Source organism: Oreochromis aureus, linkage group 10, assembly GCF_013358895.1.
Source record: "Oreochromis aureus strain Israel breed Guangdong linkage group 10, ZZ_aureus, whole genome shotgun sequence".
NCBI classification, from domain to species: Eukaryota; Metazoa; Chordata; class Actinopteri; order Cichliformes; family Cichlidae; genus Oreochromis; species Oreochromis aureus.
Window position 1 is genome coordinate 32,612,924 of NC_052951.1, and position 14,305 is coordinate 32,627,228.

Genomic DNA, 14,305 nt, shown 5'->3' on the forward strand with positions numbered 1-14,305 from the left:
GAGTTTTACAGCTGAGTTCTTGGAGGTGCAGTCATTAGTGTAGAGGGAGAACAGTAGTGGTGAGAGGACACATCCTTGAGGGGCACCAATACTGAGGGACCGAGTTTCAGAGGTGATCTCCCCCAGCCTCACTTGTTGCTTTCTGTCTGTCAGGAAGCTGGTGATCCACTGACAGGTAGCTGGAGACACGCTGAGCTGGGAGAGTTTGGAAGAGAGAAGTTCAGGCACGATGGTGTTAAAAGCTGAACTAAAGTCCACAAACAGGATCCTGGCATAGGTTCCCGGGCGGTCGAGGTGTTGCAGGATGTAATGCAGCCCCATATTCACTGCATCATCCATCGACCTGTTTGCCCGGTAGGCAAACTGCAGAGGGTCCAGCTGGTGGCCTGTAATGTCCTTCAGATGGGCTAACACCAGTCGTTCGAAGGATTTCATGACCACAGACGTCAAGGCAACAGGTCTGTAGTCATTCAGTCCTGTGATGGTGGGTTTCTTGGGAACAGGGATGATGGTGGAGCGTTTGAAGCAGGAGGGAACTTCACACAGTTCCAGGGATCTGTTGAAGATGTGAGTAAAGATGGGAGCCAGCTGTTCAGCACAGGTCTTGAGGCAGGAGGGTGAGACACCGTCTGGTCCGGGGCTTTCCTGGGCTTCTGTTTCTGAAATAGTCGGCTCACATCCTCAGTGTGTATTCTGAGTTTCAGGGAGGAGGGAAGGGGGGTGAGAGGTGTGATGGAGGTCGTTGAGTCTGGATTGGAGAGGGTGATGGTCGTCGTTGAGTCTGAAATGGGGAGGGTGGTGGTGGTCGTTGGGTCTGGATTGGGGAGGGTGGGGGTGGTCGTTGGGTCTGGATTGGGGAGGGTGGGGGTGGTCGTTGAGACTGGATTGGGGAGGGGGAGGGGGAGGGGGAGGAATCAATATGGCAGATTTAATGGGATCAGGAGAACCTCATGATTGTACTAAGAAAGCAGAAGTTGAAGGGAAAGTCAGGGAAGATTTAAAAGCAGAACCTATCCCTGGAGCTGAGGATTGGTTCATAGATGGCTGCTGTCATCGTGATGAAGAAGGATCGAAAGCAGGCTATGCTATAGTCTGCAAACAAGGAACTGAATTTGAGCCCACGAGGAACTCCAGCAGTGGAAGGAGCCACGCTGGACTGGTCCTTATGAGGTCGTTGCCAGAACAACTACAGCAGGTCAACTAAAAGGGAAAGGCGATACCTGGTATCATTGGTCGCAGTGTGCACCAGCACATGAGAGTTTGGTAGAGGAAAACTCCTCTACACCCAACACAGGTGGTAACGAGCAGAGGCAAAATAAATACTCTCACCTGTGCAACGGGCCAACCAGTAGTCCACCTGGGAGGCCGAAGAAAGAAGAGGAGCAGCTTAGAAGGTCGCCACGCCAGCAGAAAGGAGCGGTGACAAGTTGAGGACTCCACAAAAGCAGGGGAGTTTCATTCCAGGATACAAAGTTTATATAACATGATGCAAACACACGAATCAGAGACACGTAATGAGAAAACTGATTAGAATGTTCCTTACAACTACATGTTTATTGTATGCAATGATATTAACTATGGCTGTGTTGTTTATTGTCTATATTTTGCAGGGCACTCCGGACCACTTGTCTGAACACGGAGGCCAGTCCAGCCCAGCACTTCCTGAGACTGTAGTTGCTAAAACGGGATCGGTAAAAAGACAAAAGCGCGAGGTGTCAGGTAAAGGTGATGAGTGTCTCAGCATGAATAATGGCATAGAGTTGAATTATGTTAAAGGGTCTACCAGCTCATTCACATTTGATTTGTGTGACGTCATTAAGTGTACAGGAGCTAGTAGTAGCTGGAGAGCGTATGATGTATGGGTCTGCAATGACCCTATGATATGCTTAGGGTAAATTTAGTTGATGCAAAGTCTAAGCCGCTCGCAGAAAGCTTAATCACCATTCTGACTGATCAGATGGTAACTTCGGGAACAGTAGCTCAAAAGGAACAGGAACCAAAAGGGAGAGTACTTCTGACAACAGATTACTTTAGACTGAAGCCTAAGGATTTGATTGAGCGCGCCACGGGTTTCAAGGACAGTAACCTCTGGCTTGATTGGATGGCTCAAAATGCTAGAGAACAACATGTATCTGACTGTGTTGCCTGTGCTTCACCTAGGCCACGTTTGTTTATAGAGCCCGCACCATTGCATTAGAGGATGAGTGGGGCTATGATTGTATGTTACAGTTAACTAGAAGTGCAGTGACTACTGGCAACTGTACTTTGTTGTCCAGACTTTTCCCTGCCGTTTCAAAGCAGACAGCAGTGGGATCATTTATGCCAAAACAAGATAACTACACATGTTTTAAGTTTTCTACAGATAATGAAAAGTACAAGGTGGGAGAGATCGACCCAACTTGGTGTGCTGTCACACTCACGGGACGAACCACCAACAATGTAAGCGACTCTAGCACGATAATTGGAACATGGTCAAGAAGTGGGCTCTATTATCACTGTGGGGAAAATACTCTGTTAGTTCGTGTTCCTATGGGAAGCGTAGGGACATGTGCGATGGTGCGATTGGGAGCTCCGCTCATGCTTATTGGGAATCAGGTAAAGGCTATTCCACAACACAACACACGTACCTTAGCCGCCAGAGGTAAGAGACATATTTTGGCCAAAAGAGGGACCCAGGGTACACATGCATATGACCCTAGGTTAAACTCTCCGACCTGGATAGACTCTATTGGAGTGCCCAGGAGAGTTCCAGATGAGTACAAGCTGGTAAATCCGATAGTGGTAGGATTTGAAAGTGTATTTCTTTGGGTGACACCTAATAAGAATGTTGATCGCATTAACTATGTTCATTGCAATCTGCTGAGACTCTCTAACCTAACCAGGGATGCCATGATGGGGTTCGCAGAACAATTGGGTCCGAGTTTGCTGAGGGGAAATCGAACGGCCCTTAACATGAGAAGGGAGGCGGGTGCGCCATATTCGGAGACATGTGCTGCACTTTTATCCCTAATAATACTGCCCCAGATGGCTCAGTAACCCGAGCTCTGGAGGGCTTGAAAACTTTGTCTAAAACTATGCATGAACACTCAGGTATCGAAAATCTGCTGGCGTCCTGGATGACATCTGTGTTTGGACAATGGAAAGGTGTGGCTATGTCAGTGATGTTTTCTTTGACTGTACTTTTGGGAATACTGGTCATCGCTAGTTGTTGTATCATTCCTTGTGTCAGAGGATTGTTGGTAAAAGTAATGGCGAGGGTTCCTAACCCTGGCTGGGTTGAGGGCATCTACCAGATGAACTTAGAACCCATAGAGTGGGGCAGGGAGTGATACAACATGAAGTGTGGTGACATTCCTTGTTGGAATGTCAAAAGAGGGAATGTTGGGATTTAGAGATTCTTTTATTGCTGCCATATACTCTGCCTTATGATAAATGCATTAATAACATGTTCTACAGTATTATTTTATCAGTAATATTGTTTACAGGGTTCATATTGCATTGAATATGTTTGTCATCACATTCATTCTATTCACAGGTTGAGTTCATTCTATACACAATGCATAACTGTGCTTGTTTAGAGTTGATGTTCTATCCAAGAGGGTTTTAAGCTTCACTGGTGAGAGTGTCCAGGTGATACATGTTGAGGGAAGATGAGAACATAGCAGGTTAATTGCATGCATGCTTACAATACACATAAATCTAGTAGCAGGCCTGAGCGAAGGCCCAAGTGTCTTCTGCTTCTTATTTGAGACCTGCGCCAATTCAGTCTACTTAGTGATTGAGGACGAGGGTCCATTATTAGCCCTTAGAGACCCTGAAGCTTGACGTTATTACCTTAAAAGGCAAGTGTTATCAAAAAGAGAAGTTATATGTCTGTTCATAGTTATTAGAGATGTACAAGATGTACCCTTGTCTGTAAACAATGACTGGACATAATGTATTTTTGACCTGTATTGACGTGTATGTGGGGGTGTGATCCTCTATGCTATAAAACCAGAACTCAGTGTATTTTTGTCAGAGCAAATAAGCCATATGCTGATGGTTGTTCTCCGTTGTCAATAAACTCATCGTTTGATTGCACTTTTCTGGTGCCTCCGTCGTTTGTTGTCTGGTCTACAGTTGATCGATCTCGCTTCAGTATTCATAGTCTATAAACCCTCTTTAATTCTACTAAATCTTGATCTAAAACCAATACACCTTTATGTCACGCTCACACTTCTAAATAGAGCCCTTTCAGACATCAGGAATCATCCCATACACTGCCTTTTCTCTCAAACTTCCACTTGTTCACTCACTCTACTATGAACCTTTGTAGTGTTATTATTACTTATTTTTTATTATTTTTGTACAAATCACACCCAATCACCCAAAACCTACTACTCACAGCATTCACACAGTTAAAATCACTCAAAATAAGCTTTCATACGAGTATTTCAGACATGCTTTTCATAATCAGAAAGAGCAAGTCAAAGAAGAACAACTGAAACCTCTAATCATTCTCACAGCACACACATAAACTGGAGAAAAAACTAAAACACACCGGCATCAGTAGTAACCTCAAGTTACTACTGAAAGATATATAGTGGTCACTTACTATACATCCACAGTAATGAATTCAAACTCTATTTATACAATTGTAGTGACTATTGTTAGCAACATTTGCAAACAATCTTGATGCATTCTCAATCATCCAGGAAAGTAAATCTCCAAAAGTTGAATCTGTTCATCTGGACGTAGCGTTTTGTGGGAGAAACGTTTCGTCACTCATCCAAGTGACTTCTTCAGTCTCAGCTGACTGCAGGTTTCCCCAAACCTTATAAACAGTACATTTGCATAATGACTGAAACCCACCCACTGAAGGAACAATGGGCTGTGAGGTCAGTTCCTTAATCATAATTATGCAAATTCCCATGACCATTGATCAACAATCACTGACTGTTGGAGGAAATCTCCCAAATAGAAGGCTGCCAAAGTAAAACAGAGACACAGTGAGACAATATAATCAATCACATGTACATGGGGTGAACGTCTCTAATGAGAGTCACACCAGTACTCTTCTTTATTGCAGGTTATATAGGCATGTAGGTTACTCAACAGGGCGGAGGCAGTCTCCGCCTGTTCCCAGAATATAGATTACAAATGTATATCTTGCTAAAGAACATAGATTGCTTAACAGACAAATGCATATCTTGCTAAAACGTTCAGTTCATACTATACTAAACATCTGCTTTCCGTTCCTCTTTACACAGGAACTTGTCTTCACAGGCATATGATAAGCATAGGCAAAGCTTCATGTTTATCAGGGTGAATCGTCATTCAGAGTTTACACAATCACAGGATATCATTCAGAGGTTTACACAGTTACAAGCAAAGCATATTTGAATAACAAACAAAATCTTTTCACACTGACCAAAACCCACTGATCAAAGAACACTGATCAATGGCCATGAGTACCATTCACAGAGAGTTGGGGAATGGCTGCAATCACAGCATTGTAAGATGGTTCCTTCAGTGGGCTGGTTTCAGTCATTATGCAAATGTACTGTTTATAAGGTTTGGGGAAACCTGCAGTCAGCTGAGACTGAAGAAGTCACTTGGATGAGTGACGAAACGTTTCTCCCACAAAACGCTACGTCCAGATGAACAGATTCAACTTTTGGAGATTTGCAAACAATAGTTATAAAGCTCAATAACACTCTAAACCGAAAGCAACAATCTCCATGCGCGTCACCGCTCCTCATTAGCTTGGTAGTGTCCACATATTTAATTCAGCTTCTCAATCTTGTAGCTTCAGCTGTTGTATACAGGGTTTGGCTCATTAGTTGTTAGTATAGGTTTGCTCTTCATCTTAACAAAGTCTCATCTAAGATGACAGGTTTACAAGCAGGTCAAGTGTCTCTATGCACCTGATTAGATTTGGTATTTTCCTTATTTTCTTCATCTCATATATCATTGTACTGAGTTTGAGCAAACCTTAAGCTTGAATCAGACTACTTTTAACAATCATCCACCTCACATCAGAACTGACTGAGGTGCCTCTTCTTATTAATAGTATGTCATTATTAATGTTATCATTGTATTGTTTCTCCTTTTTTATAACAGCAACAGTATATTATAATACACTACTTCACTACTAATATACAATAGTTTATTATTTTATATTTTATTATGTATCCATCACGGGTCTGTGTGAATCTGCAGCTTCACACCTTCCCAAGCTGGAGACATTTGCTTTCCTTGGCTGAACAATAACACAGCCATAATATACCTCATGCATCTCCCTTTCTTATTTGATATATTTTCGTGTGAATCATCTGGTTTCATGCATTCTATTCATTCTAGGCACGGTCGTCATGCCAACTATGTTTCATTGTTAATACCAGTTTACAGGTTGTTATCCTTCCTATTATCAGTTTGAATACCCTAAAGATAAGCTCTAATTTAATTTAACCTTTTGTTTATTCCACTTTATTCCTCTTTCCATGCTTTAAAATATTACAACTCTTGTGTATGCTTTGTTTTCTTTTTAGCATCCTTTTCAGTATTTATTTCTGCTTGGAGGGTTTCTTGTCACGGTCTGGCATGGCGGACCGTGGGGATATGGGGAATGAGGAGGACCCAGTCGCGGTGCTCTGTGTATAAACAGTGCGTTTATTTACAGTGAATGGAATAATGACAATAAATCCCCTGTGATTTCCCCTGACTCCCGTGTCGTGTCTCAGTGCCCTCCGCTCCCGTGTCTCAGCACTCCGCGTGCTGGCTGCTGTCTGGTGCTCCACACTTCTCCTGGGGACACAAATAGAGGCAGCCGTCAGGACACATACAACCGCGGGCATACACACACACTAACTAAACTGGAAAACTAACGTGGAGTCTAACGCAATTATCCCGCGTCGGTGGGAGCTCCAAGACTCTCTTAAGTAGCTCCCCCGACGAGGCCTGATCAGCAGCAGGTGTGTGGCTTCGGGTGTGGTCAATCCCCTAGCAGGGCCACACCCACCAGGCCTGAAGGCGCCTATAAACGAGTGCTCAGACACACAGCCACCCAAACACACACATATGTACAAGCATAGAGAAGGGGAAGCAACACCAAAAATACATAATAATATAACAGGGCCATGACTGCCCAGGGGTCCTGGGTCGCCCAGTCCCAGGACCCTGACATTTCTTTTAATTTAGTCAATGCGGAGGGGCTACATTTTCCCTCCCACGTGGGACATATAGTTTTCTTTTGGATTTCTCCATCTACATGCACTAATTTGTCCGGCGCCTGGACATTTTCTCTAACCACTGCTCGTCAGCAGTGAGTTTTGAAGCTTCGTTACCCATTTTAATCCTTTACAACTACACAACTGCGGCACCTTCTCTGGCACGAGAATCGAGAGAGGTAGTTGACACGGCCTTCTACTTTCAAGCTATTCTTGAAAGCGGTGTCACCTTTACGTGATGAAACACGACCTGTTTCTCTTTTCACCAGTACTTGGGTGGCCAACAGTAAACAAATTAGTGGAATAGTTCAGCCTCCTTATTGTGCTGTAAAATCAACTTATTCCACCAACAAAAATAAAGCAATAAATACCTTTATTCGCGCGCTACCTTTACCCACTACGGGGGAGCTACCAGTCCCAGACGAGCTCTATTTTATTTTAAAATGCTACCAGCCCCTCTCGGGCGAGCCTCCTATGATTTTTCGCAACGTGTTTCAGAGTGTCAATATTCACCTGTTTGCTGATTAATTGCCGGGTTGTCAGGTCCCCCTCATCGACCCCCACCGTCGTGGACCACTTTTAAGAACGCTGGCCAGAACACGAATTTCACGCTTCTGGTCTTTATCCTGTACCTGGACAGGAGCTGTCGACAGACTTCAGCGCGGGCTTCCCACGACATCAGGACTAGATGAGGTTTTCCTGTGGGGTCACACAAAAGTGTTATGTCCCATCCGGCTCGAAGGACCAAGAAATGTCAGGAGTTTTCCTGCAGTGCAACTCAGGTCGGAATAAATGACACTCAGACAGGTTTGCTGGTTTAATGTGCATACGGGTGAGAACTCAGCGGAGACTCGCACCCTGGAACAGTTGTCAGGCTTTATTTATACTTCAAGCATATTTGTGTAGCATGTTGTGAAGAGATTTTTTAGGATTTTGGGATTTTTATTATGTTATGCTTAAAAGTACGTTTCATTATCTAGATGCGTTTGCTCTTTTTAGTATTCAGCTTAAACTCTGCAACTCTGTGCAGACTCCTAAATGGGGAAGTTACACAGGAAGCCTGCATGTGCTCTCTGAATAAAGACTCTTTCTTTCTATTGCACTAGGCGAGTCTCCCTGAGTCTCGACCGTGTACACGTTAAACCTGTCTGAGCGTTTTATTCTGACCTGAGTTGCATAACAGGAAAACTCCTGACATTTCTTGGTCCTTCGAGCCGGATGAGACACAGCATTTTTGTGAGATCCCACAGGAAAGCCTCACCGAGTCCTGACGCCGTGAGAAGCCCACGCTGAAGTCTGTCGACAGCTCCTCTCTAGGTAGAGGATATAAAGTCCAGAGAGGCGTGACATTCGGGTTCTGGCCAGCGTTTTTATAAGTGGTCCACGGCGGTGGGGTCGATGAGGTAGACCTGAGAGACCGGCAGCAACCAGGTGAATATTAACACTCAGACACCTCGCAGAAAGCGTCTAGGCTCGGCTCGCCCAGAGGGGTTGGTAGCATTCCTAAAAGTAAACGCTCGCCTGAAAAAGGGGCTAGAAGCTATTTTAGGGGGATTTCTAAATGTAAACGCTCGCCTGAAAAAGGGGCTAGAAGCTATTTTAGATAAACCTGGTCCATAAGACGAAAGTGCAGCGTTGAAAAGGTATTGTTGTTGTTTTATTTTGTTGGTGGAATAAGTTGATTTTACAGCACAATAAGGAGGCTGAACTATTCCACTGTTTTGTTTGCTGTTGGCCACCCAAGTACTGGTGAAAAGAGAGAAACAGGTCGTGTTGACACCGCTTTCAAGAATAGCTTGAAAGTAGAAGGCCGTGTCAACTACCTCTCTCGATTCTCGTGCCAGAGAAGGTGCCGCAGTTGTGTAGCTGTAAATCATTAAAATAAAATTAAGAGGATTAAAATGGGTAACTCACTGCTGACGAGCAGTGGTTAGGAAAGAAATGTCCAGGTGCCGGACAAATTAGTGCATATAGATGGAGAAATCCAAAGGAAACTAAATGTCCCACGTGGGAGGGAAAATGCATTGGCTAAATTATAAGAAACCCTCCAAGCAGAAATAAATATTGAAAAGGAAGCTAAAAAGAAAACAAAGAGTACACAAGAGCTGTAATATTTTAAAGCATGGAAAGTGGAATGAAGTGGAATAAACAAAAGGTTAAATTAAGGTTAACTTAAATTAAAGCAAAGCTTATCTAGTGATAAGCATGATAATAGGAGATAATAGGAAGGTTAACAACCTGTAAACTGGTATTAACAATGAAACAAAATTGGGAAGACAACCAAGCTGAATGAATAGAATGCGTGAAACCAGATAATTCACACGAAAATATATCAAATAAAAAAGAGAGATGCATAAGGCATATTAAGGCTGTGTCATTGTTCAACCAAGGAAAATGTCTCCAGCTTGGGAAGGTGTGATTTGCAGATTCACACAGACCCGTGATGGATACATAATAAAATATAAACTAATATACTATTGTATATTAGTAGTAAAGTAGTGAAGTAGTGTATTGTAATATACTATTGCTGTTACAAAAAAGGAAAAACAATACAATGATAACACTAATAATGACATACAGTCAGTTATGATATGAGGTGAATGATTGTTAAAAGTAGTCTGATTCAAGCTCAAGGTTTGCTCAAACTCAGTACAATGATGTGATATGAGATGAAGAAAATAAGGAATTAACTACACTAATCAGGTGCATAGAGACACTTGACCTGCTCGTAAACCTGTCATCTTAGATGAGACTTCGTTAGGATGAAGAGCAAACCTATACTAACAACTAATGAGAAGCTGAATTAAATATGTGGTCACTACCAAGCTAATGAGGAGCGGTGACGCGCATGGAGATGCTGGTTTTGTTCACTACAATTGTATAAATAGAGTTTGAATTCATTACTGTGGATGTACAGTGAGTGACCTCTATATATCTTGAAAAGCATGTCTGAAATACTCGTATGAAAGCCTATTTTGAGTGATTTTAACTGTGTAAATGCTGTGAGTAGTAGGTTTTGAGTGATTGGGTGTGATTTGTACAAAAATAATAAAACATAAGTAATAATAACACTACAAAGGTTCATAGTGGAAGTGGAAGTTTTGAGTTTTGAGAGAAAAGGCAGTGTGTGTGATGATTCCTGATGTCTGAAAGAGCTCAATTTAAAAGTGTGTGTGAAATAAGGTGTTTCGTTTTTAGATCAAGATTTAGTAGAATTAAAGAGGTTTTATAGACTATGAATACAAAGAGAAACAAAAGAGTTCGATTAGTCTGCAGAAACAGGAAATATGTGTGCCTGTGGTGTGTCAAGACAGCCCACAGAGAGAAACAGAACTCTATGAATAGACTCTATGAATAGAATGAATAGACAACACATACTCAAATTGTTATATGTGAAATTATTTCTGGAAAGGGTCAGAGGAGATAATTTGAACTTAGAACTCAGTGATATGATGCATGAATTATTATGGCAATAAACACTTGCAATGAAGAAAGCAGCTTACACTCAATTAATATGAACGCAAAGCCTTGATGCCATAGGCAATTTGTTTTTGTTTTTGTTTGTTTGTTTTGTAAGTTTGGAAAACAAATTTGTGATCATACTTGTGGATCACAGTGACATATAATGATTAGGCACATGATTTAACAATGACGAGTTTTAGAGCTGTGAGCTATGAGCTATAAGCAATGCAAAGTTTTTCCTAACTTAAAAGTTTGAAATATGTAAGATGTATGAATTCTTTGAGAAATAGGAATTGCCTACAATGCCTTAAGTCAAAATGTAGTGTTGCATCTACAAAGAAGAAAGCGGAAGAAGCATTCAGTAACTTGAAGCTGGTTTCAGTGATGTTTTTGTAGACGGTTCAGCCTAGGACGAAACTGTGTAGGCTATGCAGTAACCACAGCAGATAGAGTTGTAGAAGCAAAACCGTTGACATCCTCACACACGCAGGCCAAGATATAAATATATACACTGACAGACAGTATGTTTTTTCAGCTGTGCAACACTTTGAGATCTTCTAAAGACACTATTAGAAGTAATTATATTGCCAAAACGGTTAGCATTTTGTAAATGTGCTGCACACCAGAAAGGCTGCTCAGAGGTCACTAAAGGCAATAACTTGGCAGACCAAAGCCGCAAAAGCAGCAGCACAACAAACTATAGACACATTAATGTCTGACTCCTCAATGCAAATACCACTTGATGTGCTTATAAACGAACAGAAAGCCGCACCAACTAGAGAACAAAAGAAGTGGTTAAAATGTGGAGCACAGCTAGAAAGTGGTTTGATGACTCGTAATAGCAAACCAAAGTCCCTACACATATCAGCAGCATTATTGTCAGCAGGAGGGGGGGTAGGAGTGGTAGATAAAATCTCAGAAATTTGTCGGAACATGCATGATTTGCCAAAAACATAATGCACATAATGCACACCACCTCATCCTTTTCATACAATCCACATGAGTTTTATTGAGCTAAATGAATGCCAAGGCTCAGAATACGCTCTAGTGATCATAGACGTGATCTCAAAATGGCCAGAAATCTATCCAGTAAAAAAGCAGACGCCATCTCAGTAGCAAAATGTTTGTGCAACCATTTTATTTCAATATATGGCATCCCCACTCTGATAAGATCAGACAATGGGACACATATTGTTAATGAAGTAATCAGTAAGGTCTCTGAAGCACTAGGAAATAAAACAGAGACTGAGAAAATGCATGGAAGAAACAGGGAGACCATGGCCTGAGTGTATAGGCCTGGTAAAAATGTGGATGAGACTGACACAAAGTTCTCAGAAACTCACACCTTTTGAAATCATTCAAGTGAACCTATAGATAAACCTATAGATAAGTCAATAAGAGAAACTACACTAGCCGAATGGATGACTAAATTACTTGAAAATAAAGAGATTGTTCTAAACAACTCTCCAGTATCTTGCAGGTTGAAACCAGGTGATCGGATCCTGATCAAAGTACTCCAAAGGAAAAATTGGAGTTCACCAAGGTGGGAAGGTCCACCTACTGCCTGCAAAATAGCAGAAAGACCGTCCTGGATCCATCAAAGCCACTGCAAAAAAGTGAGTGACAACCTAAACGTTTAGACGCCGACACCCCTAACTCCTGTATGGTGATCTATTGGTGGAGGGAGGGCTGATCGGGTATACCCCACCTTCTTCTTCTTGTCAGTAGTCTACTCATCAGAGGTCACAGGTGTGTCTGGTCATCATGAAGACACTCGTCCTCCTAGTGGCTAATGTTGCACTCCTGGTGAGTTTCTTAACACTCACCCGAAAGAAAGAAGATGAACAACGCATGGTATCGATATATACATGACATCACACCCAGAAAAGACTGCTATGTTTGCACCTATATGCCCCCAACGACACAATACGCCCCCTTGTATGCGAAGGGAATGGACATAATTCAAGCAAAGTGTGCCGCAAGCTACGCCAGCCGTGGGCATCAATTCCAGGGAATCGTGGTCAACCATGAGGAACCTCTCCAGATAGGACTACGAAACGGCACATGTGACGAATGGTTCTGGGTTGACCTGAAAGTGAAGCACAGAAGTAAGGCTAAATCATTCCCAGTCTTTCTTGAAAACAATGGGAATTTGAGCCACAGCCTATGCTACCGCCAAGAAAACGGATCCACGCCAATGGGAAACACCACCAACTGCAAAGCAGTACAGACACACGCTCCTGGAGGGCCCGTGAAGAGCAGCAACATCTCAAATGGCACCTTCTGGGTGCAAGGGATGGCCTGGGATATCCTTCCTGGGAATTGGACAGGTCAGTGCGCTCCCATTTTCATATCTGACCACACTTTCAAGATAACCATGGACGCCACGTCAACTTCAACGTCAACAACAAGGAAAAGGCGAAGCACCCCAGACCTCAAGCAGCATGATTCCATATGGGGTTCCGATGTCCCAGGGGAATTTAAATTTTGGACTGAAAGACAAAAGGTTCTGAATGCTTCATGTAAAATCGACGATGAACAGGATCAGGAGATTGATGCTCTGCGCATTGCAGTAATGCAACACAGGGTAGCATTGGACATGATTCTCGCCGAGAAAGGAGAAAGGTGTCCTCTTTAGCAACACATGCTGCACATACATTCCAGATAATGTGCACTCATCGAACATGACTGATGCCCTGAAAACACTCAGACAACTTCGGGATGCACAACAACGAGACTATGCCGCAAACACAGAAGACTGGCTTACGTGGCTTTTAAGCGGCTCTTGGAAGTCCCTGCTGATTAAAGGACTTGTTTTTGTTGGTGTTATAATACTGTTATTGTGTCTTTACACTTCATGTGTCATACCTTGTTTGTCAATTCATGCTTGCATCACCCTGTCACAGGATGAAGAAGGTCATAATGAGATAGACACTTGGATATAACATACTCACGAAACCCACTGTTTTATGATGTCTTGGCTAAAATTGTTACCATAGACTGATACAATAAGCTATGAACTGTACACATACATATGTACAACAGGAGGGAATGTGAAGAGATTTTTTAGGATTTTGGGATTTTTATTTAGGACACATGTCCTTCTCAGAGACGTACAGGAAGAGATAAAATAGAACTGTGCTGTGTGCAGGCTTCCTGTTGAACAGAGCGTAACTTCTCTATTTAAGCTGAATACTAAAAGAGCAAACACATCTAGATAATGAAATGTACTTTTAAGCATAACATAATAAAAATCCTAAAATCCTAATAAAATCCCTTAACAAACATGAAGCTCGAGATACTCATTTGTACAGGAAATACCTCACACAAGGAAACATCCCTCCGTAACTCGGACCTGGGCAGTTTTCACCAAAGATTCACGTGTCTCATCTGAAACATCACCAGTGATGGGAATAACGGCGTTTTAAGTAACAGCGTGACTAACGGCGTTACTTTTTTCAGTAACCAGTAACTCATTACTATTCCTATCGTTACAACGCCGTTACCGTTACTAACAAGAAAATGTGGTGCAGTTGCGTTACTATTTTTCAACAAACAGATGGTTGAAGCTGTGTTTGGCTTACAGCATCTTATATCAGTTGCACAGAAGTAGTTGTCTATGTAAGTAATCTGGG